The following is a 27,391-nucleotide window of genomic DNA, read 5'->3' on the forward strand; positions in this document are numbered from 1 at the left end:
CATGAGGGCCATACATGTCACTTTTAGGGGTCCTAAGCACCTAAGTCCTCTAGGGCAATTAGAGCCAGGAACAGCAGCTCATTTTTTTTTTTGTTTTTTTTTCCTCCTTATTTTAACCGCTTAAACCCCAAAAACCACTGTTTGACTGTTGCATGGTATGTGCCCTTGTGTATTGCTGGCTGAAATACATATGCTTATGGAGGATGGCCTTGATGTGTTTGTGACGACTTATTGATGATCAGGACGTGAAGTTTCTTTTTGCTGGATAAAAGTATTGCATATCTGTGAAACCTGCAAAAGAAATGTCCAGGCAGGTATTGCCTCACTTGGCTCAGGGATTCTCTTCTTCGGGGCCTCTCCTTGCCCTGGGAGCACAGGGAACTTCCTCTTCCCCCAACAGTCTCTCTGAGTATCAAGCTCCAGGGGTTTTTAATGTCCAGCACCTGTGCCTGATGCCGGCCCCATAGGAATCCCGGACCGGATCCTGTGGACTTCTCGCGTCCTGGAAAACTCGGCATGGAATTTCCACAGCATGGGGAAACGGAGCATTTCCCACCCTGCTCTCCAATTGCTCCACCCTAGGGACCCATATTTACGATCTGGATAGCACCTGTACCCAAATGCCACACTAAGCATCTCCCTGGGGTTTACACTGTAACACATTACACATAGAGATAACATTTAATATGGACATAGCATTAAACATGGACATAACACTACTCATTGAGATAGCATTAAACATGGAGTTAACATGCAACACATCGGAAGGATTTCATTTTGGAATGTATCGATTTTATTTTGAAATATAACTATTTCTTGTTTGAACACCAGTTTTACCGTCATCTATGTGGGACAGCCATGGGTGCCAGGTTCGCTTGATCAGGACGCAAAGCAGCGAGACCACTTGATCAGGACGCAAAGCAGCGAGTCCGCTTGATCAGGACGCAAAGCAGCGGGTCCGCTTGATCAGGACACAAAGCAGCGGGTCCGCTTGATCAGGACACAAAGCAGCGAGTCCGCTTGATCAGGACACAAAGCAGCGAGTCCGCTTGATCAGGACACAAAGCAGCGAGTCCGCTTGATCAGGACACAAAGCAGCGAGTCCGCTTGATCAGGACACAAAGCAGCGAGTCCGCTTGATCAGGACACAAAGCAGCGAGTCCGCTTGATCAGGACACAAAGCAGCGAGTCCGCTTGATCAGGACACAAAGCAGCGAGTCCGCTTGATCAGGACGCAAAGCAGCGAGTCCGCTTGATCAGGACACAAAGCAGCGAGTCCGCTTGACCGGACGCAAAGCAGCGAGTCCGCTTGATCAGGACGCAAAGCAGCGAGTCCGCTTGATCAGGACGCAAAGCAGCGAGTCCGCTTGATCAGGACGCAAAGCAGCGAGTCCGCTTGATCAGGACGCAAAGCAGCGAGTCCGCTTGATCAGGACGCAAAGCAGCGAGTCCGCTTGATCAGGACGCAAAGCAGCGAGTCCGCTTGATCAGGACGCAAAGCAGCGAGTCCGCTTGATCAGGACGCAAAGCAGCGAGTCCGCTTGATCAGGACGCAAAGCAGCGAGTCCGCTTGATCAGGACGCAAAGCAGCGAGTCCGCTTGATCAGGACGCAAAGCAGCGAGTCCGCTTGATCAGGACGCAAAGCAGCGAGTCCGCTTGATCAGGACGCAAAGCAGCGAGTCCGCTTGATCAGGACGCAAAGCAGCGAGTCCGCTTGATCAGGACACAAAGCAGCGAGTCCGATTGATCAGGACACAAAGCAGCGAGTCCGATTGATCAGGACACAAAGCAGCGAGTCCGATTGATCAGGACACAAAGCAGGGAACCAGGAACAGTACAGGTGCCGAGCCACAGCAGGAAGATCCATAGACTTCAATACAAAGGCCCTGACTGAAGGGCAGGGCAGGTTCATAAAGGCAGGGTAATCACAGGTAACAAGGGCCAGCTGGATGTATTGGCTAGGGCTCAACCCAGGTAACAAGGCACACCTGAGTTCTGAGTGCTCCAGAGGGCGGCCACTAGTGGTTGCAGATTTAAACACCACAGGTATAAAAAAAGCCATGGTTCAGGCAGCGAAAAAGTGGTTCCTGACAATAGCATTAAACATGGACATAGCATTGCACATAGAGATAACATTAAACATGGAGATAGCATTAAACACGGACACTGCCTTACACATGGATAAAGCATTAAACATGGACATAGCATTTGTGACAGTGTAAACCCCAGGGAGATGCTTAGTGTGGCATTTGGGTACAGGTGCTATCCAGATCGTAAATATGGGTCCCTGGGGTGGAGCAATTGGAGAGCAGGGTGGGCCAATGCTCCGTTTCCCCATGCTGTGGAAATTCCATGCCGAGTTTTCCAGGAGGCAAGAAATCTGCAGGATCCGGTCCGGGATTCCTATGGGGCCGGCATCAGGCACAGGTGCTGGACATTAAAAGCCCCTGGAGCTTGATACTCAGAGAGACTGTTGGGGGAAGAAGAAGTTCCCTGTGCTCCTAGGGCAAGGAGAGGCCCCGAAGAAGAGAATCCCTGAGCCAAGTGAGGCAATACCTGCCTGGACGTTTTGTGTGTTGTCTGGGGGAGGTTTTCCAGAGCCTGGCGTAGCTGGGTCTGGCTGGGAGGTTGAGGTAGTGGGTGATTAGGCTGGTCAGTCTGCACCAGCATAGTTCAGTTAGAGACATACCATGCAACAGTCAAACAGTGGTTTTTGGGGTTTAAGCGGTTAAAATAAAGTGAATTTTTTTTTTTCTCTTTTTTTTTTTTTGTTTTTCGTTTTTTTTTTTTGGTTCCTGCTTTCTGCCCACAGACCATAGCAGTGCTTTGCCCGCATCCTCCACCATATGTGACAAACCCTATAGCATGAGGGCCATACATGTCACTTTTAGGGGTCCTAAGCACCTAAGTCCTCTAGGGCAATTAGAGCCAGGAACAGCAGCTCATTTTTTTTTCGTTTTTTTTGTTTTGGTTCCTGCTTTCTGCCCACAGACCATAGCAGTGCTTTGCCCGCATCCTCCACCATATGTGACAAACCCTATAGCATGAGGGCCATACATGTCACTTTTAGGGGTCCTAAGCACCTAAGTCCTCTAGGGCAATTAGAGCCAGGAACAGCAGCTCATTTTTTTTTTGTTTTTTTTTTCCTCCTTATTTTAACCGCTTAAACCCCAAAAACCACTGTTTGACTGTTGCATGGTATGTGCCCTTGTGTATTGCTGGCTGAAATACATATGCTTATGGAGGATGGCCTTGATGTGTTTGTGACGACTTATTGATGATCAGGACGTGAAGTTTCTTTTTGCTGGATACAAGTATTACATATCTGTGAAACCTGCAAAAGAAATGTCCAGGCAGGTATTGCCTCACTTGGCTCAGGGATTGTCTTCTTCGGGGCCTCTCCTTGCCCTGGGAGCACAGGGAACTTCCTCTTCCCCCAACAGTCTCTCTGAGTATCAAGCTCCAGGGGTTTTTAATGTCCAGCACCTGTGCCTGATGCCGGCCCCATAGGAATCCCGGACCGGATCCTGTGGACTTCTCGCGTCCTGGAAAACTCGGCATGGAATTTCCACAGCATGGGGAAACGGAGCATTTCCCACCCTGCTCTCCAATTGCTCCACCCTAGGGACCCATATTTACGATCTGGATAGCACCTGTACCCAAATGCCACACTAAGCATCTCCCTGGGGTTTACACTGTCACACATTACACATAGAGATAACATTTAATATGGACATAGCATTAAACATGGACATAACACTACTCATTGAGATAGCATTAAACATGGAGTTAACATGCAACACATCGGAAGGATTTCATTTTGGAATGTATCGATTTTATTTTGAAATATAACTATTTCTTGTTTGAACACCAGTTTTACCGTCATCTATGTGGGACAGCCATGGGTGCCAGGTTCGCTTGATCAGGACGCAAAGCAGCGAGTCCGCTTGATCAGGACGCAAAGCAGCGAGTCCGCTTGATCAGGACGCAAAGCAGCGAGTCCGCTTGATCAGGACGCAAAGCAGCGAGTCCGCTTGATCAGGACGCAAAGCAGCGAGTCCGCTTGATCAGGACGCAAAGCAGCGAGTCCGCTTGATCAGGACGCAAAGCAGCGAGTCCGCTTGATCAGGACGCAAAGCAGCGGGTCCGCTTGATCAGGACACAAAGCAGCAGGTCCGCTTGATCAGGACACAAAGCAGCGAGTCCGCTTGATCAGGACACAAAGCAGCGAGTCCGCTTGATCAGGACACAAAGCAGCGAGTCCGCTTGATCAGGACACAAAGCAGCGAGTCCGCTTGATCAAGACACAAAGCAGCGAGTCCGCTTGATCAGGACACAAAGCAGCGAGTCCGCTTGATCAGGACACAAAGCAGCGAGTCCGCTTGATCAGGACACAAAGCAGCGAGTCCGCTTGATCAGGACACAAAGCAGCGATTCCGCTTGATCAGGACACAAAGCAGCGAGTCCGCTTGATCAGGACACAAAGCAGCGAGTCCGCTTGATCAGGACACAAAGCAGCGAGTCCGCTTGATCAGGACGCAAAGCAGCGAGTCCGCTTGATCAGGACGCAACGCAGCGAGTCCACTTGATCAGGACGCAACGCAGCGAGTCCGCTTGATCAGGACGCAAAGCAGCGAGTCCGCTTGATCAGGACGCAAAGCAGCGAGTCCGCTTGATCAGGACGCAAAGCAGCGGGTCCGCTTGATCAGGACGCAAAGCAGCGGGTCCGCTTGATCAGGACACAAAGCAGCGCGTCCGCTTGATCAGGACACAAAGCAGCGAGTCCGCTTGATCAGGACACAAAGCAGCGAGTCCGCTTGATCAGGACACAAAGCAGCGAGTCCGCTTGATCAGGACACAAAGCAGCGAGTCCGCTTGATCAAGACACAAAGCAGCGAGTCCGCTTGATCAGGACACAAAGCAGCGAGTCCGCTTGATCAGGACACAAAGCAGCGAGTCCGCTTGATCAGGACACAAAGCAGCGAGTCCGCTTGATCAGGACACAAAGCAGCGAGTCCGCTTGATCAGGACACAAAGCAGCGAGTCCGCTTGATCAGGACGCAAAGCAGCGAGTCCGCTTGATCAGGACGCAAAGCAGCGAGTCCGCTTGATCAGGACGCAACGCAGCGAGTCCGCTTGATCAGGACGCAACGCAGCGAGTCCGCTTGATCAGGACGCAAAGCAGCGAGTCCGCTTGATCAGGACGCAAAGCAGCGAGTCCGCTTGATCAGGACGCAAAGCAGCGAGTCCGCTTGATCAGGACGCAAAGCAGCGAGTCCGCTTGATCAGGACGCAAAGCAGCGAGTCCGCTTGATCAGGACGCAAAGCAGCGAGTCCGCTTGATCAGGACACAAAGCAGCAAGTCCGATTGATCAGGACACAAAGCAGCGAGTCCGATTGATCAGGACACAAAGCAGGGAACCAGGAACAGTACAGGTGCCGAGCCACAGCAGGAAGATCCATAGACTTCAATACAAAGGCCCTGACTGAAGGGCAGGGCAGGTTCATAAAGGCAGGGTAATCACAGGTAACAAGGGCCAGCTGGATGTATTGGCTAGGGCTCAACCCAGGTAACAAGGCACACCTGAGTTCTGAGTGCTCCAGAGGGCGGCCACTAGTGGTTGCAGATTTAAACACCACAGGTATAAAAAAAGCCATGGTTCAGGCAGCGAAAAAGTGGTTCCTGACAATAGCATTAAACATGGACATAGCATTGCACATAGAGATAACATTAAACATGGAGATAGCATTAAACACTGACACTGCCTTACACATGGATAAAGCATTAAACATGGACATAGCATTTGTGACAGTGTAAACCCCAGGGAGATGCTTAGTGTGGCATTTGGGTACAGGTGCTATCCAGATCGTAAATATGGGTCCCTGGGGTGGAGCAATTGGAGAGCAGGGTGGGCCAATGCTCCGTTTCCCCATGCTGTGGAAATTCCATGCCGAGTTTTCCAGGAGGCAAGAAATCTGCAGGATCCGGTCCGGGATTCCTATGGGGCCGGCATCAGGCACAGGTGCTGGACATTAAAAGCCCCTGGAGCTTGATACTCAGAGAGACTGTTGGGGGAAGAGGAAGTTCCCTGTGCTCCTAGGGCAAGGAGAGGCCCCGAAGAAGAGAATCCCTGAGCCAAGTGAGGCAATACCTGCCTGGACGTTTTGTGTGTTGTCTGGGGGAGGTTTTCCAGAGCCTGGCGTAGCTGGGTCTGGCTGGGAGGTTGAGGTAGTGGGTGATTAGGCTGGTCAGTCTGCACCAGCATAGTTCAGTTAGAGACATACCATGCAACAGTCAAACAGTGGTTTTTGGGGTTTAAGCGGTTAAAATAAAGTGAATTTTTTTTTTCTCTTTTTTTTTTTTTGTTTTTCGTTTTTTTTTTGGTTCCTGCTTTCTGCCCACAGACCATAGCAGTGCTTTGCCCGCATCCTCCACCATATGTGACAAACCCTATAGCATGAGGGCCATACATGTCACTTTTAGGGGTCCTAAGCACCTAAGTCCTCTAGGGCAATTAGAGCCAGGAACAGCAGCTCATTTTTTTTTTTGTTTTTTTTTCCTCCTTATTTTAACCGCTTAAACCCCAAAAACCACTGTTTGACTGTTGCATGGTATGTGCCCTTGTGTATTGCTGGCTGAAATACATATGCTTATGGAGGATGGCCTTGATGTGTTTGTGACGACTTATTGATGATCAGGACGTGAAGTTTCTTTTTGCTGGATAAAAGTATTGCATATCTGTGAAACCTGCAAAAGAAATGTCCAGGCAGGTATTGCCTCACTTGGCTCAGGGATTCTCTTCTTCGGGGCCTCTCCTTGCCCTGGGAGCACAGGGAACTTCCTCTTCCCCCAACAGTCTCTCTGAGTATCAAGCTCCAGGGGTTTTTAATGTCCAGCACCTGTGCCTGATGCCGGCCCCATAGGAATCCCGGACCGGATCCTGTGGACTTCTCGCGTCCTGGAAAACTCGGCATGGAATTTCCACAGCATGGGGAAACGGAGCATTTCCCACCCTGCTCTCCAATTGCTCCACCCTAGGGACCCATATTTACAATCTGGATAGCACCTGTACCCAAATGCCACACTAAGCATCTCCCTGGGGTTTACACTGTCACACATTACACATAGAGATAACATTTAATATGGACATAGCATTAAACATGGACATAACACTACTCATTGAGATAGCATTAAACATGGAGTTAACATGCAACACATCGGAAGGATTTCATTTTGGAATGTATCGATTTTATTTTGAAATATAACTATTTCTTGTTTGAACACCAGTTTTACCGTCATCTATATGGGACAGCCATGGGTGCCAGGTTCGCTTGATCAGGACGCAAAGCAGCGGGTCCGCTTGATCAGGACGCAAAGCAGCGAGTCCGCTTGATCAGGACGCAAAGCAGCGAGTCCGCTTGATCAGGACGCAAAGCAGCGAGTCCGCTTGATCAGGACGCAAAGCAGCGAGTCCGCTTGATCAGGACGCAAAGCAGCGAGTCCGCTTGATCAGGACGCAAAGCAGCGGGTCCGCTTGATCAGGACACAAAGCAGCGGGTCCGCTTGATCAGGACACAAAGCAGCGAGTCCGCTTGATCAGGACACAAAGCAGCGAGTCCGCTTGATCAGGACACAAAGCAGCGAGTCCGCTTGATCAGGACACAAAGCAGCGAGTCCGCTTGATCAGGACACAAAGCAGCGAGTCCGCTTGATCAGGACGCAAAGCAGCGAGTCCGCTTGATCAGGACGCAAAGCAGCGAGTCCGCTTGATCAGGACGCAAAGCAGCGAGTCCGCTTGATCAGGACGCAAAGCAGCGAGTCCGCTTGATCAGGACGCAAAGCAGCGAGTCCGCTTGATCAGGACGCAAAGCAGCGAGTCCGCTTGATCAGGACGCAAAGCAGCGAGTCCGCTTGATCAGGACGCAGAGCAGCGAGTCCGCTTGATCAGGACGCAGAGCAGCGAGTCCGCTTGATCAGGACGCAAAGCAGCGAGTCCGCTTGATCAGGACGCAAAGCAGCGAGTCCGCTTGATCAGGACGCAAAGCAGCGAGTCCGCTTGATCAGGACACAAAGCAGCGAGTCCGATTGATCAGGACACAAAGCAGGGAACCAGGAACAGTACAGGTGCCGAGCCACAGCAGGAAGATCCATAGACCTCAATACAAAGGCCCTGACTGAAGGGCAGGGCAGGTTCATAAAGGCAGGGTAATCACAGGTAACAAGGGCCAGCTGGATGTATTGGCTAGGGCTCAACCCAGGTAACAAGGCACACCTGAGTTCTGAGTGCTCCAGAGGGCGGCCACTAGTGGTTGCAGATTTAAACACCACAGGTATAAAAAAAAGCCATGGTTCAGGCAGCGAAAAAGTGGTTCCTGACAATAGCATTAAACATGGACATAGCATTGCACATAGAGATAACATTAAACATGGAGATAGCATTAAACACTGACACTGCCTTACACATGGATAAAGCATTAAACATGGACATAGCATTTGTGACAGTGTAAACCCCAGGGAGATGCTTAGTGTGGCATTTGGGTACAGGTGCTATCCAGATCGTAAATATGGGTCCCTGGGGTGGAGCAATTGGAGAGCAGGGTGGGCCAATGCTCCGTTTCCCCATGCTGTGGAAATTCCATGCCGAGTTTTCCAGGAGGCAAGAAATCTGCAGGATCCGGTCCGGGATTCCTATGGGGCCGGCATCAGGCACAGGTGCTGGACATTAAAAGCCCCTGGAGCTTGATACTCAGAGAGACTGTTGGGGGAAGAGGAAGTTCCCTGTGCTCCTAGGGCAAGGAGAGGCCCCGAAGAAGAGAATCCCTGAGCCAAGTGAGGCAATACCTGCCTGGACGTTTTGTGTGTTGTCTGGGGGAGGTTTTCCAGAGCCTGGCTGGGAGGTTGAGGTAGTGGGTGATTAGGCTGGTCAGTCTGCACCAGCATAGTTCAGTTAGAGACATACCATGCAACAGTCAAACAGTGGTTTTTGGGGTTTAAGCGGTTAAAATAAAGTGAATTTTTTTTTTCTCTTTTTTTTTTTTTGTTTTTCGTTTTTTTTTTTTGGTTCCTGCTTTCTGCCCACAGACCATAGCAGTGCTTTGCCCGCATCCTCCACCATATGTGACAAACCCTATAGCATGAGGGCCATACATGTCACTTTTAGGGGTCCTAAGCACCTAAGTCCTCTAGGGCAATTAGAGCCAGGAACAGCAGCTCATTTTTTTTTTTGTTTTTTTTTCCTCCTTATTTTAACCGCTTAAACCCCAAAAACCACTGTTTGACTGTTGCATGGTATGTGCCCTTGTGTATTGCTGGCTGAAATACATATGCTTATGGAGGATGGCCTTGATGTGTTTGTGACGACTTATTGATGATCAGGACGTGAAGTTTCTTTTTGCTGGATAAAAGTATTGCATATCTGTGAAACCTGCAAAAGAAATGTCCAGGCAGGTATTGCCTCACTTGGCTCAGGGATTCTCTTCTTCGGGGCCTCTCCTTGCCCTGGGAGCACAGGGAACTTCCTCTTCCCCCAACAGTCTCTCTGAGTATCAAGCTCCAGGGGTTTTTAATGTCCAGCACCTGTGCCTGATGCCGGCCCCATAGGAATCCCGGACCGGATCCTGTGGACTTCTCGCGTCCTGGAAAACTCGGCATGGAATTTCCACAGCATGGGGAAACGGAGCATTTCCCACCCTGCTCTCCAATTGCTCCACCCTAGGGACCCATATTTACGATCTGGATAGCACCTGTACCCAAATGCCACACTAAGCATCTCCCTGGGGTTTACACTGTCACACATTACACATAGAGATAACATTTAATATGGACATAGCATTAAACATGGACATAACACTACTCATTGAGATAGCATTAAACATGGAGTTAACATGCAACACATCGGAAGGATTTCATTTTGGAATGTATCGATTTTATTTTGAAATATAACTATTTCTTGTTTGAACACCAGTTTTACCGTCATCTATGTGGGACAGCCATGGGTGCCAGGTTCGCTTGATCAGGACGCAAAGCAGCGGGTCCGCTTGATCAGGACGCAAAGCAGCGAGACCGCTTGATCAGGACGCAAAGAAGCGAGTCTGCTTGATCAGGACGCAAAGCAGCGGGTCCGCTTGATCAGGACGCAAAGCAGCGGGTCCGCTTGATCAGGACACAAAGCAGCGAGTCCGCTTGATCAGGACACAAAGCAGCGAGTCCGCTTGATCAGGACACAAAGCAGCGAGTCCGCTTGATCAGGACACAAAGCAGCGAGTCCGCTTGATCAGGACACAAAGCAGCGAGTCCGCTTGATCAGGACACAAAGCAGCGAGTCCGCTTGATCAGGACACAAAGCAGCGAGTCCGCTTGATCAGGACACAAAGCAGCGAGTCCGCTTGATCAGGACACAAATCAGCGAGTCCGCTTGATCAGGACACAAAGCAGCGAGTCCGCTTGACCGGACGCAAAGCAGCGAGTCCGCTTGATCAGGACGCAAAGCAGCGAGTCCGCTTGATCAGGACGCAAAGCAGCGAGTCCGCTTGATCAGGACGCAAAGCAGCGAGTCCGCTTGATCAGGACGCAAAGCAGCGAGTCCGCTTTATCAGGACGCAAAGCAGCGAGTCCGCTTGATCAGGACGCAAAGCAGCGAGTCCGCTTGATCAGGACGCAAAGCAGCGAGTCCGCTTGATCAGGACGCAAAGCAGCGAGTCCGCTTGATCAGGACGCAAAGCAGCGAGTCCGCTTGATCAGGACGCAAAGCAGCGAGTCCGCTTGATCAGGACGCAAAGCAGCGAGTCCGCTTGATCAGGACGCAAAGCAGCGAGTCCGCTTGATCAGGACGCAAAGCAGCGAGTCCGCTTGATCAGGACGCAAAGCAGCGAGTCCGCTTGATCAGGACACAAAGCAGCGAGTCCGCTTGATCAGGACGCAAAGCAGCGAGTCCGCTTGATCAGGACGCAAAGCAGCGAGTCCGCTTGATCAGGACACAAAGCAGCGAGTCCGATTGATCAGGACACAAAGCAGCGAGTCCGATTGATCAGGACACAAAGCAGCGAGTCCGATTGATCAGGACACAAAGCAGGGAACCAGGAACAGTACAGGTGCCGAGCCACAGCAGGAAGATCCATAGACTTCAATACAAAGGCCCTGACTGAAGGGCAGGGCAGGTTCATAAAGGCAGGGTAATCACAGGTAACAAGGGCCAGCTGGATGTATTGGCTAGGGCTCAACCCAGGTAACAAGGCACACCTGAGTTCTGAGTGCTCCAGAGGGCGGCCACTAGTGGTTGCAGATTTAAACACCACAGGTATAAAAAAAGCCATGGTTCAGGCAGCGAAAAAGTGGTTCCTGACAATAGCATTAAACATGGACATAGCATTGCACATAGAGATAACATTAAACATGGAGATAGCATTAAACACTGACACTGCCTTACACATGGATAAAGCATTAAACATGGACATAGCATTTGTGACAGTGTAAACCCCAGGGAGATGCTTAGTGTGGCATTTGGGTACAGGTGCTATCCAGATCGTAAATATGGGTCCCTGGGGTGGAGCAATTGGAGAGCAGGGTGGGCCAATGCTCCGTTTCCCCATGCTGTGGAAATTCCATGCCGAGTTTTCCAGGAGGCAAGAAATCTGCAGGATCCGGTCCGGGATTCCTATGGGGCCGGCATCAGGCACAGGTGCTGGACATTAAAAGCCCCTGGAGCTTGATACTCAGAGAGACTGTTGGGGGAAGAGGAAGTTCCCTGTGCTCCTAGGGCAAGGAGAGGCCCCGAAGAAGAGAATCCCTGAGCCAAGTGAGGCAATACCTGCCTGGACGTTTTGTGTGTTGTCTGGGGGAGGTTTTCCAGAGCCTGGCGTAGCTGGGTCTGGCTGGGAGGTTGAGGTAGTGGGTGATTAGGCTGGTCAGTCTGCACCAGCATAGTTCAGTTAGAGACATACCATGCAACAGTCAAACAGTGGTTTTTGGGGTTTAAGCGGTTAAAATAAAGTGAATTTTTTTTTTTCTCTTTTTTTTTTTTTGTTTTTCGTTTTATTTTTTTTGGTTCCTGCTTTCTGCCCACAGACCATAGCAGTGCTTTGCCCGCATCCTCCACCATATGTGACAAACCCTATAGCATGAGGGCCATACATGTCACTTTTAGGGGTCCTAAGCACCTAAGTCCTCTAGGGCAATTAGAGCCAGGAACAGCAGCTCATTTTTTTTTCTTTTTTTTTTTTTGGTTCCTGCTTTCTGCCCACAGACCATAGCAGTGCTTTGCCCGCATCCTCCACCATATGTGACAAACCCTATAGCATGAGGGCCATACATGTCACTTTTAGGGGTCCTAAGCACCTAAGTCCTCTAGGGCAATTAGAGCCAGGAACAGCAGCTCATTTTTTTTTCGTTTTTTTTTTTTTTGGTTCCTGCTTTCTGCCCACAGACCATAGCAGTGCTTTGCCCGCATCCTCCACCATATGTGACAAACCCTATAGCATGAGGGCCATACATGTCACTTTTAGGGGTCCTAAGCACCTAAGTCCTCTAGGGCAATTAGAGCCAGGAACAGCAGCTCATTTTTTTTTTGTTTTTTTTTCCTCCTTATTTTAACCGCTTAAACCCCAAAAACCACTGTTTGACTGTTGCATGGTATGTGCCCTTGTGTATTGCTGGCTGAAATACATATGCTTATGGAGGATGGCCTTGATGTGTTTGTGACGACTTATTGATGATCAGGACGTGAAGTTTCTTTTTGCTGGATAAAAGTATTGCATATCTGTGAAACCTGCAAAAGAAATGTCCAGGCAGGTATTGCCTCACTTGGCTCAGGGATTCTCTTCTTCGGGGCCTCTCCTTGCCCTGGGAGCACAGGGAACTTCCTCTTCCCCCAACAGTCTCTCTGAGTATCAAGCTCCAGGGGTTTTTAATGTCCAGCACCTGTGCCTGATGCCGGCCCCATAGGAATCCCGGACCGGATCCTGTGGACTTCTCGCGTCCTGGAAAACTCGGCATGGAATTTCCACAGCATGGGGAAACGGAGCATTTCCCACCCTGCTCTCCAATTGCTCCACCCTAGGGACCCATATTTACGATCTGGATAGCACCTGTACCCAAATGCCACACTAAGCATCCCCCTGGGGTTTACACTGTCACACATTACACATAGAGATAACATTTAATATGGACATAGCATTAAACATGGACATAACACTACTCATTGAGATAGCATTAAACATGGAGTTAACATGCAACACATCGGAAGGATTTCATTTTGGAATGTATCGATTTTATTTTGAAATATAACTATTTCTTGTTTGAACACCAGTTTTACCGTCATCTATGTGGGACAGCCATGGGTGCCAGGTTCGCTTGATCAGGACGCAAAGCAGCGAGTCCGCTTGATCAGGACGCAAAGCAGCGAGTCCGCTTGATCAGGACGCAAAGCAGCGAGTCCGCTTGATCAGGACGCAAAGCAGCGAGTCCGCTTGATCAGGACGCAAAGCAGCGAGTCCGCTTGATCAGGACGCAAAGCAGCGAGTCCGCTTGATCAGGACGCAAAGCAGCGGGTCCGCTTGATCAGGACGCAAAGCAGCGGGTCCGCTTGATCAGGACACAAAGCAGCGAGTCCGCTTGATCAGGACACAAAGCAGCGAGTCCGCTTGATCAGGACACAAAGCAGCGAGTCCGCTTGATCAGGACACAAAGCAGCGAGTCCGCTTGATCAGGACGCAAAGCAGCGAGTCCGCTTGATCAGGACGCAAAGCAGCGAGTCCGCTTGATCAGGACGCAAAGCAGCGAGTCCGCTTGATCAGGACGCAAAGCAGCGAGTCCGCTTGATCAGGACGCAAAGCAGCGAGTCCGCTTGATCAGGACGCAAAGCAGGGAGTCCGCTTGATCAGGACGCAAAGCAGCGAGTCCGCTTGATCAGGACGCAAAGCAGCGAGTCCGCTTGATCAGGACGCAAAGCAGCGAGTCCGCTTGATCAGGACGCAAAGCAGCGAGTCCGCTTGATCAGGACGCAAAGCAGCGAGTCCGCTTGATCAGGACGCAAAGCAGCGAGTCCGCTTGATCAGGACGCAGAGCAGCGAGTCCGCTTGATCAGGACGCAAAGCAGCGAGTCCGCTTGATCAGGACGCAAAGCAGCGAGTCCGCTTGATCAGGACGCAAAGCAGCGAGTCCGCTTGATCAGGACGCAAAGCAGCGAGTCCGCTTGATCAGGACACAAAGCAGCGAGTCCGCTTGATCAGGACACAAAGCAGCGAGTCCGATTGATCAGGACACAAAGCAGGGAACCAGGAACAGTACAGGTGCCGAGCCACAGCAGGAAGATCCATAGACCTCAATACAAAGGCCCTGACTGAAGGGCAGGGCAGGTTCATAAAGGCAGGGTAATCACAGGTAACAAGGGCCAGCTGGATGTATTGGCTAGGGCTCAACCCAGGTAACAAGGCACACCTGAGTTCTGAGTGCTCCAGAGGGCGGCCACTAGTGGTTGCAGATTTAAACACCACAGGTATAAAAAAAGCCATGGTTCAGGCAGCGAAAAAGTGGTTCCTGACAATAGCATTAAACATGGACATAGCATTGCACATAGAGATAACATTAAACATGGAGATAGCATTAAACACTGACACTGCCTTACACATGGATAAAGCATTAAACATGGACATAGCATTTGTGACAGTGTAAACCCCAGGGAGATGCTTAGTGTGGCATTTGGGTACAGGTGCTATCCAGATCGTAAATATGGGTCCCTGGGGTGGAGCAATTGGAGAGCAGGGTGGGCCAATGCTCCGTTTCCCCATGCTGTGGAAATTCCATGCCGAGTTTTCCAGGAGGCAAGAAATCTGCAGGATCCGGTCCGGGATTCCTATGGGGCCGGCATCAGGCACAGGTGCTGGACATTAAAAGCCCCTGGAGCTTGATACTCAGAGAGACTGTTGGGGGAAGAGGAAGTTCCCTGTGCTCCTAGGGCAAGGAGAGGCCCCGAAGAAAAGAATCCCTGAGCCAAGTGAGGCAATACCTGCCTGGACGTTTTGTGTGTTGTCTGGGGGAGGTTTTCCAGAGCCTGGCTGGGAGGTTGAGGTAGTGGGTGATTAGGCTGGTCAGTCTGCACCAGCATAGTTCAGTTAGAGACATACCATGCAACAGTCAAACAGTGGTTTTTGGGGTTTAAGCGGTTAAAATAAAGTGAATTTTTTTTTTTCTCTTTTTTTTTTTTGTTTTTCGTTTTTTTTTTTTGGTTCCTGCTTTCTGCCCACAGACCATAGCAGTGCTTTGCCCGCATCCTCCACCATATGTGACAAACCCTATAGCATGAGGGCCATACATGTCACTTTTAGGGGTCCTAAGCACCTAAGTCCTCTAGGGCAATTAGAGCCAGGAACAGCAGCTCATTTTTTTTTCGTTTTTTTTTTTTTTGGTTCCTGCTTTCTGCCCACAGACCATAGCAGTGCTTTGCCCGCATCCTCCACCATATGTGACAAACCCTATAGCATGGGGGCCATACATGTCACTTTTAGGGGTCCTAAGCACCTAAGTCCTCTAGGGCAATTAGAGCCAGGAACAGCAGCTCATTTTTTTTTCGTTTTTTTTTTTTTGGTTCCTGCTTTCTGCCCACAGACCATAGCAGTGCTTTGCCTGCATCCTCCACCATATGTGACAAACCCTATAGCATGAGGGCCATACATGTCACTTTTAGGGGTCCTAAGCACCTAAGTCCTCTAGGGCAATTAGAGCCAGGAACAGCAGCTCATTTTTTTTTTGTTTTTTTTTCCTCCTTATTTTAACCGCTTAAACCCCAAAAACCACTGTTTGACTGTTGCATGGTATGTGCCCTTGTGTATTGCTGGCTGAAATACATATGCTTATGGAGGATGGCCTTGATGTGTTTGTGACGACTTATTGATGATCAGGACGTGAAGTTTCTTTTTGCTGGATAAAAGTATTGCATATCTGTGAAACCTGCAAAAGAAATGTCCAGGCAGGTATTGCCTCACTTGGCTCAGGGATTCTCTTCTTCGGGGCCTCTCCTTGCCCTGGGAGCACAGGGAACTTCCTCTTCCCCCAACAGTCTCTCTGAGTATCAAGCTCCAGGGGTTTTTAATGTCCAGCACCTGTGCCTGATGCCGGCCCCATAGGAATCCCGGACCGGATCCTGTGGACTTCTCGCGTCCTGGAAAACTCGGCATGGAATTTCCACAGCATGGGGAAACGGAGCATTTCCCACCCTGCTCTCCAATTGCTCCACCCTAGGGACCCATATTTACGATCTGGATAGCACCTGTACCCAAATGCCACACTAAGCATCTCCCTGGGGTTTACACTGTCACACATTACACATAGAGATAACATTTAATATGGACATAGCATTAAACATGGACATAACACTACTCATTGAGATAGCATTAAACATGGAGTTAACATGCAACACATCGGAAGGATTTCATTTTGGAATGTATCGATTTTATTTTGAAATATAACTATTTCTTGTTTGAACACCAGTTTTACCGTCATCTATGTGGGACAGCCATGGGTGCCAGGTTCGCTTGATCAGGACGCAAAGCAGCGAGTCCGCTTGATCAGGACGCAAAGCAGCGGGTCCGCTTGATCAGGACGCAAAGCAGCGGGTCCGCTTGATCAGGACGCAAAGCAGCGGGTCCGCTTGATCAGGACACAAAGCAGCGAGTCCGCTTGATCAGGACACAAAGCAGCGAGTCCGCTTGATCAGGACACAAAGCAGCGAGTCCGCTTGATCAGGACACAAAGCAGCGAGTCCGCTTGATCAGGACACAAAGCAGCGAGTCCGCTTGATCAGGACACAAAGCAGCGAGTCCGCTTGATCAGGACACAAAGCAGCGAGTCCGCTTGATCAGGACACAAAGCAGCGAGTCCGCTTGATCAGGACACAAAGCAGCGAGTCCGCTTGATCAGGACACAAAGCAGCGAGTCCGCTTGACCGGACGCAAAGCAGCGAGTCCGCTTGATCAGGACGCAAAGCAGCGAGTCCGCTTGATCAGGACGCAAAGCAGCGAGTCCGCTTGATCAGGGCGCAAAGCAGCGAGTCCGCTTGATCAGGACGCAAAGCAGCGAGTCCGCTTGACCAGGACGCAAAGCAGCGAGTCCGCTTGATCAGGACGCAAAGCAGCGAGTCCGCTTGATCAGGACGCAAAGCAGCGAGTCCGCTTGATCAGGACGCAAAGCAGCGAGTCCGCTTGATCAGGACGCAAAGCAGCGAGTCCGCTTGATCAGGACGCAAAGCAGCGAGTCCGCTTGATCAGGACGCAAAGCAGCGAGTCCGCTTGATCAGGACGCAAAGCAGCGAGTCCGCTTGATCAGGACACAAAGCAGCGAGTCCGATTGATCAAGACACAAAGCAGCGAGTCCGATTGATCAGGACACAAAGCAGCGAGTCCGATTGATCAGGACACAAAGCAGGGAACCAGGAACAGTACAGGTGCCGAGCCACAGCAGGAAGATCCATAGACTTCAATACAAAGGCCCTGACTGAAGGGCAGGGCAGGTTCATAAAGGCAGGGTAATCACAGGTAACAAGGGCCAGCTGGATGTATTGGCTAGGGCTCAACCCAGGTAACAAGGCACACCTGAGTTCTGAGTGCTCCAGAGGGCGGCCACTAGTGGTTGCAGATTTAAACACCACAGGTATAAAAAAAGCCATGGTTCAGGCAGCGAAAAAGTGGTTCCTGACAATAGCATTAAACATGGACATAGCATTGCACATAGAGATAACATTAAACATGGAGATAGCATTAAACACTGACACTGCCTTACACATGGATAAAGCATTAAACATGGACATAGCATTTGTGACAGTGTAAACCCCAGGGAGATGCTTAGTGTGGCATTTGGGTACAGGTGCTATCCAGATCGTAAATATGGGTCCCTGGGGTGGAGCAATTGGAGAGCAGGGTGGGCCAATGCTCCGTTTCCCCATGCTGTGGAAATTCCATGCCGAGTTTTCCAGGAGGCAAGAAATCTGCAGGATCCGGTCCGGGATTCCTATGGGGCCGGCATCAGGCACAGGTGCTGGACATTAAAAGCCCCTGGAGCTTGATACTCAGAGAGACTGTTGGGGGAAGAGGAAGTTCCCTGTGCTCCTAGGGCAAGGAGAGGCCCCGAAGAAGAGAATCCCTGAGCCAAGTGAGGCAATACCTGCCTGGACGTTTTGTGTGTTGTCTGGGGGAGGTTTTCCAGACCCTGGCGTAGCTGGGTCTGGCTGGGAGGTTGAGGTAGTGGGTGATTAGGCTGGTCAGTCTGCACCAGCATAGTTCAGTTAGAGACATACCATGCAACAGTCAAACAGTGGTTTTTGGGGTTTAAGCGGTTAAAATAAAGTGAATTTTTTTTTTTCTCTTTTTTTTTTTTTGTTTTTCGTTTTTTTTTTTTGGTTCCTGCTTTCTGCCCACAGACCATAGCAGTGCTTTGCCGGCATCCTCCACCATATGTGACAAACCCTATAGCATGAGGGCCATACATGTCACTTTTAGGGGTCCTAAGCACCTAAGTCCTCTAGGGCAATTAGAGCCAGGAACAGCAGCTCATTTTTTTTTCGTTTTTTTTGTTTTGGTTCCTGCTTTCTGCCCACAGACCATAGCAGTGCTTTGCCCGCATCCTCCACCATATGTGACAAACCCTATAGCATGAGGGCCATACATGTCACTTTTAGGGGTCCTAAGCACCTAAGTCCTCTAGGGCAATTAGAGCCAGGAACAGCAGCTCATTTTTTTTTTTGTTTTTTTTTTCCTCCTTATTTTAACCGCTTAAACCCCAAAAACCACTGTTTGACTGTTGCATGGTATGTGCCCTTGTGTATTGCTGGCTGAAATACATATGCTTATGGAGGATGGCCTTGATGTGTTTGTGACGACTTATTGATGATCAGGACGTGAAGTTTCTTTTTGCTGGATAAAAGTATTGCATATCTGTGAAACCTGCAAAAGAAATGTCCAGGCAGGTATTGCCTCACTTGGCTCAGGGATTGTCTTCTTCGGGGCCTCTCCTTGCCCTGGGAGCACAGGGAACTTCCTCTTCCCCCAACAGTCTCTCTGAGTATCAAGCTCCAGGGGTTTTTAATGTCCAGCACCTGTGCCTGATGCCGGCCCCATAGGAATCCCGGACCGGATCCTGTGGACTTCTCGCGTCCTGGAAAACTCGGCATGGAATTTCCACAGCATGGGGAAACGGAGCATTTCCCACCCTGCTCTCCAATTGCTCCACCCTAGGGACCCATATTTACGATCTGGATAGCACCTGTACCCAAATGCCACACTAAGCATCTCCCTGGGGTTTACACTGTCACACATTACACATAGAGATAACATTAAATATGGACATAGCATTAAACATGGACATAACACTACTCATTGAGATAGCATTAAACATGGAGTTAACATGCAACACATCGGAAGGATTTCATTTTGGAATGTATCGATTTTATTTTGAAATATAACTATTTCTTGTTTGAACACCAGTTTTACCGTCATCTATGTGGGACAGCCATGGGTGCCAGGTTCGTGCCGAGTTACGCCAACCTTTTCGTAGCCGAATGGGAAGCAGAACAGATATGGCACAACAATCCATTTGAAGCAGACCTGGTGCAGTGGAAGAGATATATCGTGTTAATTATATGGAGGGGAACACTGGATAAATTACATCAATTTATAGAATACATCAACCAGAACCAATACAACCTAAAATTTACTTTCAACATACTAAAGCAAAGTGTTGAATTCTTGGATGTGGAACTATTCACAGAAGGCAATGCTCCAGAAATTATAAAAATGCTACCGATGCCAATGGTTTCATTGATTACACAAGCTGTCATCACCCAGCATGGTTAGATAACATCCCCACGGGGCAGATGATGAGAATAAGGAGGAACTGTACACGGGACCAGGACTCTATTAAACACACCACAGATATTAAAAGTAAATTTAGGGAGAAACACTATCCAATAGAGTTATTAGCGAGAAGTCAACAGAAAGTGGAACAAATGGACAGATCTCATCTACTAAAAGGAAAGCCCGAACATAATATGAACAAGAAAGATTTCAGTTTTTCATTCATTAAGGAATATAATACTAAGGCTTACCACATTAAAAAGATATTGCGGAAACACTAGCATGTCCTGAAGAGCGATGACATTTTAGGTCCCCTCTTACCGGAAAAACCTCAAATCGTATACAAAAAAAACAAATAATTTGAAAAACATTTTCCTCCCAACAAAGAAAACAGAAATTAATTTTAATACCTTTCTGGGCAAGAAACCCATTGTTTTTTGCCCATGCGGTAGGTGCAAGATGTGCACCTACCTACCAAGGAAAACAAACAGTTTTATCAGTAATAGGACAGGGACTACATACGAAATTAAGAAATTCATCACCTGCACCACCAAATCTGTAATTTATTTATTACAATGTCCATGTGGTGCACAGTATGGGGGAAGAACAACCAGACCACTTAAAGGAAGAATTTAGGAACATCTTGGGAACATTATGAATTCAAGCATTAAACACGGTGTCCTGCGATACTGTAATTCATGTCCTGTTTTCTCAATTAATCAATTTTGAATCATGGGAATAGACACTGTACCCCCAAATTGGAGAGGAGGGAATAGTGCAGAAAACATTTCAAGAAAGGAAACTAAGTGGATCTTTAAATTAGGAACATATAAAAAAAGGAGGCTTGAACATAAACTTGGATAGTCACGCTTTCACCTAAGGGATCCTAACCCCCATTTGAAATAAATAGACACAGACTACTTATTCATTCATGGGTTCTTCAATATTACTTTTTACTATACACAATTCCAATATTTCATATTTTGTATTATTGTTTGGCATTTTTCCACCCTTATTGCTCTCTTTTCTGTGGATTCATATAGACATTTATGTATAAACAAAACCCATAGTATGTTTAGTTATAGTTCATATATCCACGTTTAATGCAATCACATCCTTAAACGTTTACATCCTATAGCGTTTATCCTACCTTCATGTTAATCCGTCTTCAAATGTCATTTCTTAACATCTGCACTGCACAGCACAGCAGGACACTAGGACATGATGCAACACCAAGAAATGAGACAGCCCTACGGAGAAGGAGAAGCCGTTTCTATGGGGACGCGTATAAACAGAATGACGGCAGTACGCACATCCAGCCTCCAATACGTCCTCACGTATTGTGGAATGACGTAACAGCGCCACCTAGTGTACATGTGCGTACAACACGTCCTCATGTTCTGGGAAACAACGTTACACCGCCATCTAGCGTATATAGAAGAAAATACAACGAATTAACACACATAAAAAGAGTGGAAGAAGCGATCAAATACTTTTTTCCTGAGGAAGCCATTAAAGCCGAAACGCGTTGAGGAAAGACTTTTTATTTCACTGAATCGTTTGACGTTTACATATTTATATTTTATATATCTTAAAGTACTTTTTTTTAAAATTTAAATAAAATTATTTTAAAGGCATATTCCCGTAATAAACCTATATCTTTAAATATAAGCAGCAGTTGATTATTCTTTGGGGGTGGTTTTCCCGCTCCCTGGCTGGAAGAAGTTGCCGCACTGTATCACAGCGTTCGGGGGATTGGACCTGAAATTCCATGACATTTGGAGAAGAGATCCTGGACACCGTGGGCTTCCCCTACCCCCCTCCCTGAGCGCACCTTGCACATAATTTTACGTGCATTGGATCCCGTGATTGCAACCATTTACTACCTTTTTCACAAGCTGCTATGAGAGGGGAATGAGAAACAGACACAAATCTTCAGCACTATTGTGAGTGCAACTAACGCAATATAATTAACACCGTATTGACGGAACAGTCTACACTATTGTTGTTTCGTTTGTTTTTCTTACATGAGCGCCCCCTATTGAAATTGAACCTATACTTTACAACACCTGGAGAGAGTTGTTTTTAAGGAGGCAGCTGTGAGAAAACAAAAGGGAAGTATTTTTAAGAGATTTACTTATTTAGCACACACTATTTTTGGGGCACACCGGTTCTCCTCACAATCTTTTTACTAAAGCACACACACCCAGGCACTCACACTAACACAACCAGACAATCACCACTAATACACACACACCCAGACATTCACACTAACACCACCAGACCCATACATTAACACACACCCAGACACTAACACAACCAGACAATCAGCACTAATACACACCCAGACATTCACACTAACACAACCAGAACCATACATTAACACACACCCTGACACTAACACAACCAATCAGCACTAATACACACACCCAGACATTCACACTAACACAACCAGACCCATACATTAACACACACCCTGACACTAACACAACCAGACAATCAGCACTAATACACACACAGACACTCACACTAACACAACAAGGCCCATACATTAACACACATGCACAGACACTTAAACTAGCACAAATGCATGCTATCATGCCCAGAGAAACACACATAGACAATATCATACCCATACACACACAGTCATAACATGCCTGCACACACACTAACATAAAACAATAGAAGAATTCCGCGCATATTCAGCGAATATCAATCACTGATCTGAGGAGTAAGTATTGGGGGTTGCAAAAAAACAACCCCCCCCCGATGTTTTAATTTAAACCCTGTGCGGACGCACACCTGTAAGGCCGGCCCTGGCGGGGGCTTCCCGGTCCCTTTGAGTGGCGGACCCGGTCGCAGTTGCGGCGGGCTTAAGGGGCAGGTGCATTTTTCGGTGCACAAGTTTATAGCAAGATGCACAAAACATTTCATAAAAGCCAAAATACACCTACATTTCCATTCCGACATGTCATGTTTGGGACAGTCTATTTTAGTAGTATTAATTTTAATTCCAACTATGTACCACATGAGAGATACAAAAATAAAATACCTGTATTAACACCAATATAGGCTATGCAATGTTATACTTCAAGTGTAAAAAAGGAACTATTATTTATTAACTCTAGTTACCTGGGGAAAGAAATATATTTTTGCGAGCAGTTGATAGGAAAGCTACAGGTTGCAGGTGCAACTTATAACCGTTACAAAAATAAAAATGCCCTGGTCCCCAAACCTTAATAGAACTTAAGATACTGGAAACGGCATGTGATGTAATTCTCTGCACTAAGGGAATGACATCCGTAGTTCCCGCTGGTCTCTAATCTTTTGTTCGGAGCTTGGAAGACACTGACCCCGGCATATAACAGCCCTCTGCCATAGTGACCGTCGAACCAGTTGCCTCAGATTCTGGTATTGTTCTGTAGGCAGAGTAGTGGTGTAGCAGGAGAGGATGACCCGCAGCAGCCCCTGGAATTCTGATACCACATCCATGTGTTCGTCAAGGCGACCGAAGTCTGTCGTCCTGTCGGTTAATCCCGGTAGAAAGTGAGTGTCCCTCAGACTAAGAAGCAATCCCGCCGCTTGCCACCAATGTCACGGGGCTGGCTAGTCCGACCGACTACCTCCGCTGTCTTGTGCTCCCTTAGCCTGGGACAACACACTTCCCCCGGTTCCCCAGTCACTCGCCGAGACTCAGTGTAGGGTAAAACCAAACGAAGACTGATTTATTTTGGACACACAGGGCTGGATATATCCATCAAAACACACATTTACATAAAATAAGATATTGGGACACAAACCGCCCCCCTTAATCTGCCTCCCAGAGACAACAGGGGCAGTAACGAGATTAACAATACAATGGGGGGGGGAGACTGATTTATACAACATTAAACTGAAACAATGGCAGTCACTCCCTGGTTGCAGATCCTGGCTGTCTGCTGGAGATAATCCCCTCAGCAAGTGATGAGATGATACTGCTGGGGGTAGCCACAGAAGTCTTTACAAACCCAGGGCCCATAGTCAATAGGGAGGAGGCTGGCAGTCAGGCTTCTCCAGTGGTCCCAGTGATGGAGGGTTCCGTCACAGCATTAAACATAGAGATAACATTATCCTATGGGCATTCCATCAATACTGTCATTCACCTGTCAATCCATAGAACACAGCTATAATTCCACTTAATATGAGGTTTAGAACCTATAACTGTACTAGGGGAGTATACATGACAAAGTTCTATATGATATTTAAGATGGTTTTCTCTAAAAAACAAGTTTAATTTTTCTCCCATTATATCCTATGGGCATTCACTCAATTCACATTCACTCAATCACTATAATCCCACATAATCTGAGTTTTAGATCCTGTGTCTGTGCTAGGGGAGAATGTGTGCCAAAGATCTAAATGATATGTTTTAAATTCAAAATCAATTATTCTTTTACCTTCCATTATAGTCTATGGGCATTCCTCCCCATTATAGTCAATGGGCATTTCTCCCCATTATAGTCAATGGGCATTTCTCCCCATTAAAGTCTATGGGCATTCCTCCCCATTATAGTCTATGGGCATTCCTCCCCATTAAAGTCTATGGGCATTCCTCCCCATTAAAGTCTATGGGCATTCCTCCCCATTAAAGTCTATGGGCATTCCTCCCCATTAAAGTCTATGGGCATTCCTCCCCATTAAAGTCTATGGGCATTCCTCCCCATTAAAGTCTATGGGCATTCCTCCCCATTAAAGTCTATGGGCATTCCTCCCCATTAAAGTCTATGGGCATTCCATTTTGTCATTCGTTTTAGTATGTCCCCCATATTACGGTCTCCCCATATCTATGCTTCAAGTAAGCTACCTGACTCTCGGAAATATATATTTATATAATGCACAAATATATATTATACAAATGCAACTATCTAATAAATGAATCATTACAGTGTGTAATAATATTGGCACTCATTTGTACAAAAGAAATTGTGTACTTAACAGTGCAGCAAATCCCCCTTTAAAACTCTTTAAATCACCAAAAAAACCATAATAACCTTTAACCATCAAGTGAGAGTATGCATCAAAAATTATAAATAGACAAGCCACATATCTTAGTTTCTTCCAATGACCTCAAGAAAAGATAACTATTAACCATTTGCATCTACACTGCTTATAGTGCATTGCTCATGTCTATTGGCAGGACAAAACTGTTGGCAATGGTTAATGCAACAAAAGCAACCTAATTCTTCAATACGGAAATATGTACCACTTTCTCTGCTAGTTTTACTGAAATAGAAATGAAATGGGAAGAGCATCCCTCACCTACAGCCCATTAGAACATTCTGCAATAAACTGGATACAATCCTTGTGGCTTCAGAAAGCAGGTCTAGCAATAAAAGTATCTTGCAACAGCCATATCTAGAAACATGAAATGCTAAAATATTTTCTGTTATGAATGATTATCACATTTCTGACTTAAGTTAAAAAAGTATTGTTGCAGACACCCACCCCATCGCCTAATCAAATGAGGCCAAAGAGAAAGCAGACAGACGTCTTCAACTAAACAGAGCAAAAACCTGCCTGCCTCCAGTGCTAAGCCCAATCCTGCTCCTGAGCCGGCACCTGCGTGGCTGACAGTCTCCATTGCTGTTATCCCTTTAAAACAGAAAGTTCCCATGAAGAAAATAAAATGTCAGACCTGTAGTTGTTTGAGGCCACCAGTTCTTCATCCTATAGAGGAAGCAACCTTCACATACACCAACTGGAACCCCGATATACGGCCAGGTAGCAAGCAACATCTATATCTCCATCCATGCGCATCTGAGGGAGCTGAGTGTGCAGGGAAGACTTTTAGAATGCAAGTGCCTATTGTTGCATCGCACTGTCAACAGCAGTGTCGATGACATCATTCACTGTTCTCAGCATCTGAAAACGATGGATAACACTGCTATTCAAACTATATTCTTGATCTATTCTGGGCAGAGATAATTTACTGACGGTGTTAGAGATTCTGCTTGAATAATAAGATGGGGAGTCCATGACTTTATCAGAGTGCGAGACATTAGAAAATCATGGCTTGAAACATATATCTATAGGAGTTATACTGCTTGGTTGCTGCTGAGATAAATAAAATATGAAATTAAATAAAAAAATGAAATAAAAGCATTGGCCAATTCATCAAAATGTTTATTTTTAGAGGGTGTGTGGCCTTGTCTATAATGGTTTGTTTGGTAAGGCTGCATTTAGGCGCAAGGGAGAAATATAAGACCCTCCACCCCGTGATATAGAGGGATCCTATGCATACTATATGTTAACATATTACTGGCTCATATAATGAACAATATTGTTTATTTGGCCCATAATATGAGTGCATATAAGTTAGAGCTCACTGGGGGCTTTTGTGGGATACACAACTGCTCTGCTTATCAGATCATATTAATATGACTGCATCATGCATCAAGCAAGCTTGGTATACTGTATATATGTGTATTGTATATAATTGGCATGTGGATGCTATTTTCTCCATATTGTAAATGGGCGATCAGAGAACTCATCGTAACCCTCCCATATTAACCAGCAGCTCTTCTGGGAGCTTCAACATTATGTTTCTCATTCAATGAGCTGCAGCTAATGTAAAATTATTCAATGTTTTCTGCAACAGAGCACCTGAAAAATAGCCATTTATAGGTCAAATAAAGTACAATAGTATATTGTTACATAATTGGATATCAGCTCATCTGATTATAAAAAAAATCACACACACAATTCAACACATGCTTATTCCTTCCAAAATTATTCGTGATGACTTCATGGGGTCTGGGATGGACGGCACACCATAAAACCAGTTGCAAACAGAGCCGGCGCTACATACAGGCAAGGTAGGCGGCGGCCTAGAGCGTACTCAGCCTGGGGTCGCCTCCTCCGCGGCAGGCTAGCCTGACCACTGTTGGAGGAAAAGAGCCTGTTGGGGAGATCATAGATCTCCCTCTAACAGGCGGCTCCCCGGAAGCAGGACCGGCCAGTCCATGGGACCCACGCGGCACTATTGGCGGATCCGTCAGAGATAAATTGGTACCGACATCCGGAGGCGGGGTCACGCACCTTCATTGCGTGACCCCAAGGGAGCCGCCGGTATCACCTGCTGAGGCACCGTGGTGAGTGTGTGTCTTGGTTTGTTAGTGTGTCTGAGTGGGCACGTTACTCTGTCTGTGCTTGGGTATATTATTATGAGTGTGTGGATATGTAAGTGTGCGAACATGTGTCTTAGGGCATGTATGTATATGCATGCATGCATGCATGTATGTATGTATGTTTGGGTGTCTGGGTATGTTATTGGATGTGGGTGTTTTAATGAACATGTGTTTTGGGGTATGTTATTGTATGCGTGTATTTTAATAATGAACATGTGTTTTGGGGTATGTTATTGGATGTGGGTATTTTAATAATGAACATGTGTTTTGGGGTATGTTATTGGATGTTAGTGAGTGAATGTTTCCTCGGGTGTGTTTGTGGATGTTAGTGTCTGGGTATGCTTGGGTATATTGGTAAGTGTGTGGCTATATTGGTGTGTGTATA

General features: G+C 47.4%; 2 long non-coding RNA genes across 2 annotated transcripts in view; both read right to left on the minus strand.

Annotated features, from left to right (window-relative positions):
- The window catches only part of LOC128474147 (uncharacterized), a 66,029-nt gene extending 40,241 nt beyond the window's left edge, over positions 1–25,788 (minus strand). The window contains exon 1 of the long non-coding RNA XR_008346317.1: positions 25,515–25,788. This is a non-coding gene — a long non-coding RNA (uncharacterized LOC128474147). The remainder of the gene's footprint in view (positions 1–25,514) is intronic.
- LOC128474146 (uncharacterized) lies at positions 19,453–20,164 on the minus strand. Its single transcript, XR_008346316.1, has 2 exons — positions 20,092–20,164; positions 19,453–19,591 (listed from the first exon to the last, which is right to left on the minus strand). It is a non-coding gene; the product is annotated as an uncharacterized LOC128474146 (long non-coding RNA).
- Positions 25,789–27,391: the final 1,603 nt, after the last annotated feature.

The sequence above is a fragment of the Spea bombifrons genome, chromosome 2 (assembly GCF_027358695.1).
Source record: "Spea bombifrons isolate aSpeBom1 chromosome 2, aSpeBom1.2.pri, whole genome shotgun sequence".
Taxonomy (NCBI): domain Eukaryota; kingdom Metazoa; phylum Chordata; class Amphibia; order Anura; family Pelobatidae; genus Spea; species Spea bombifrons.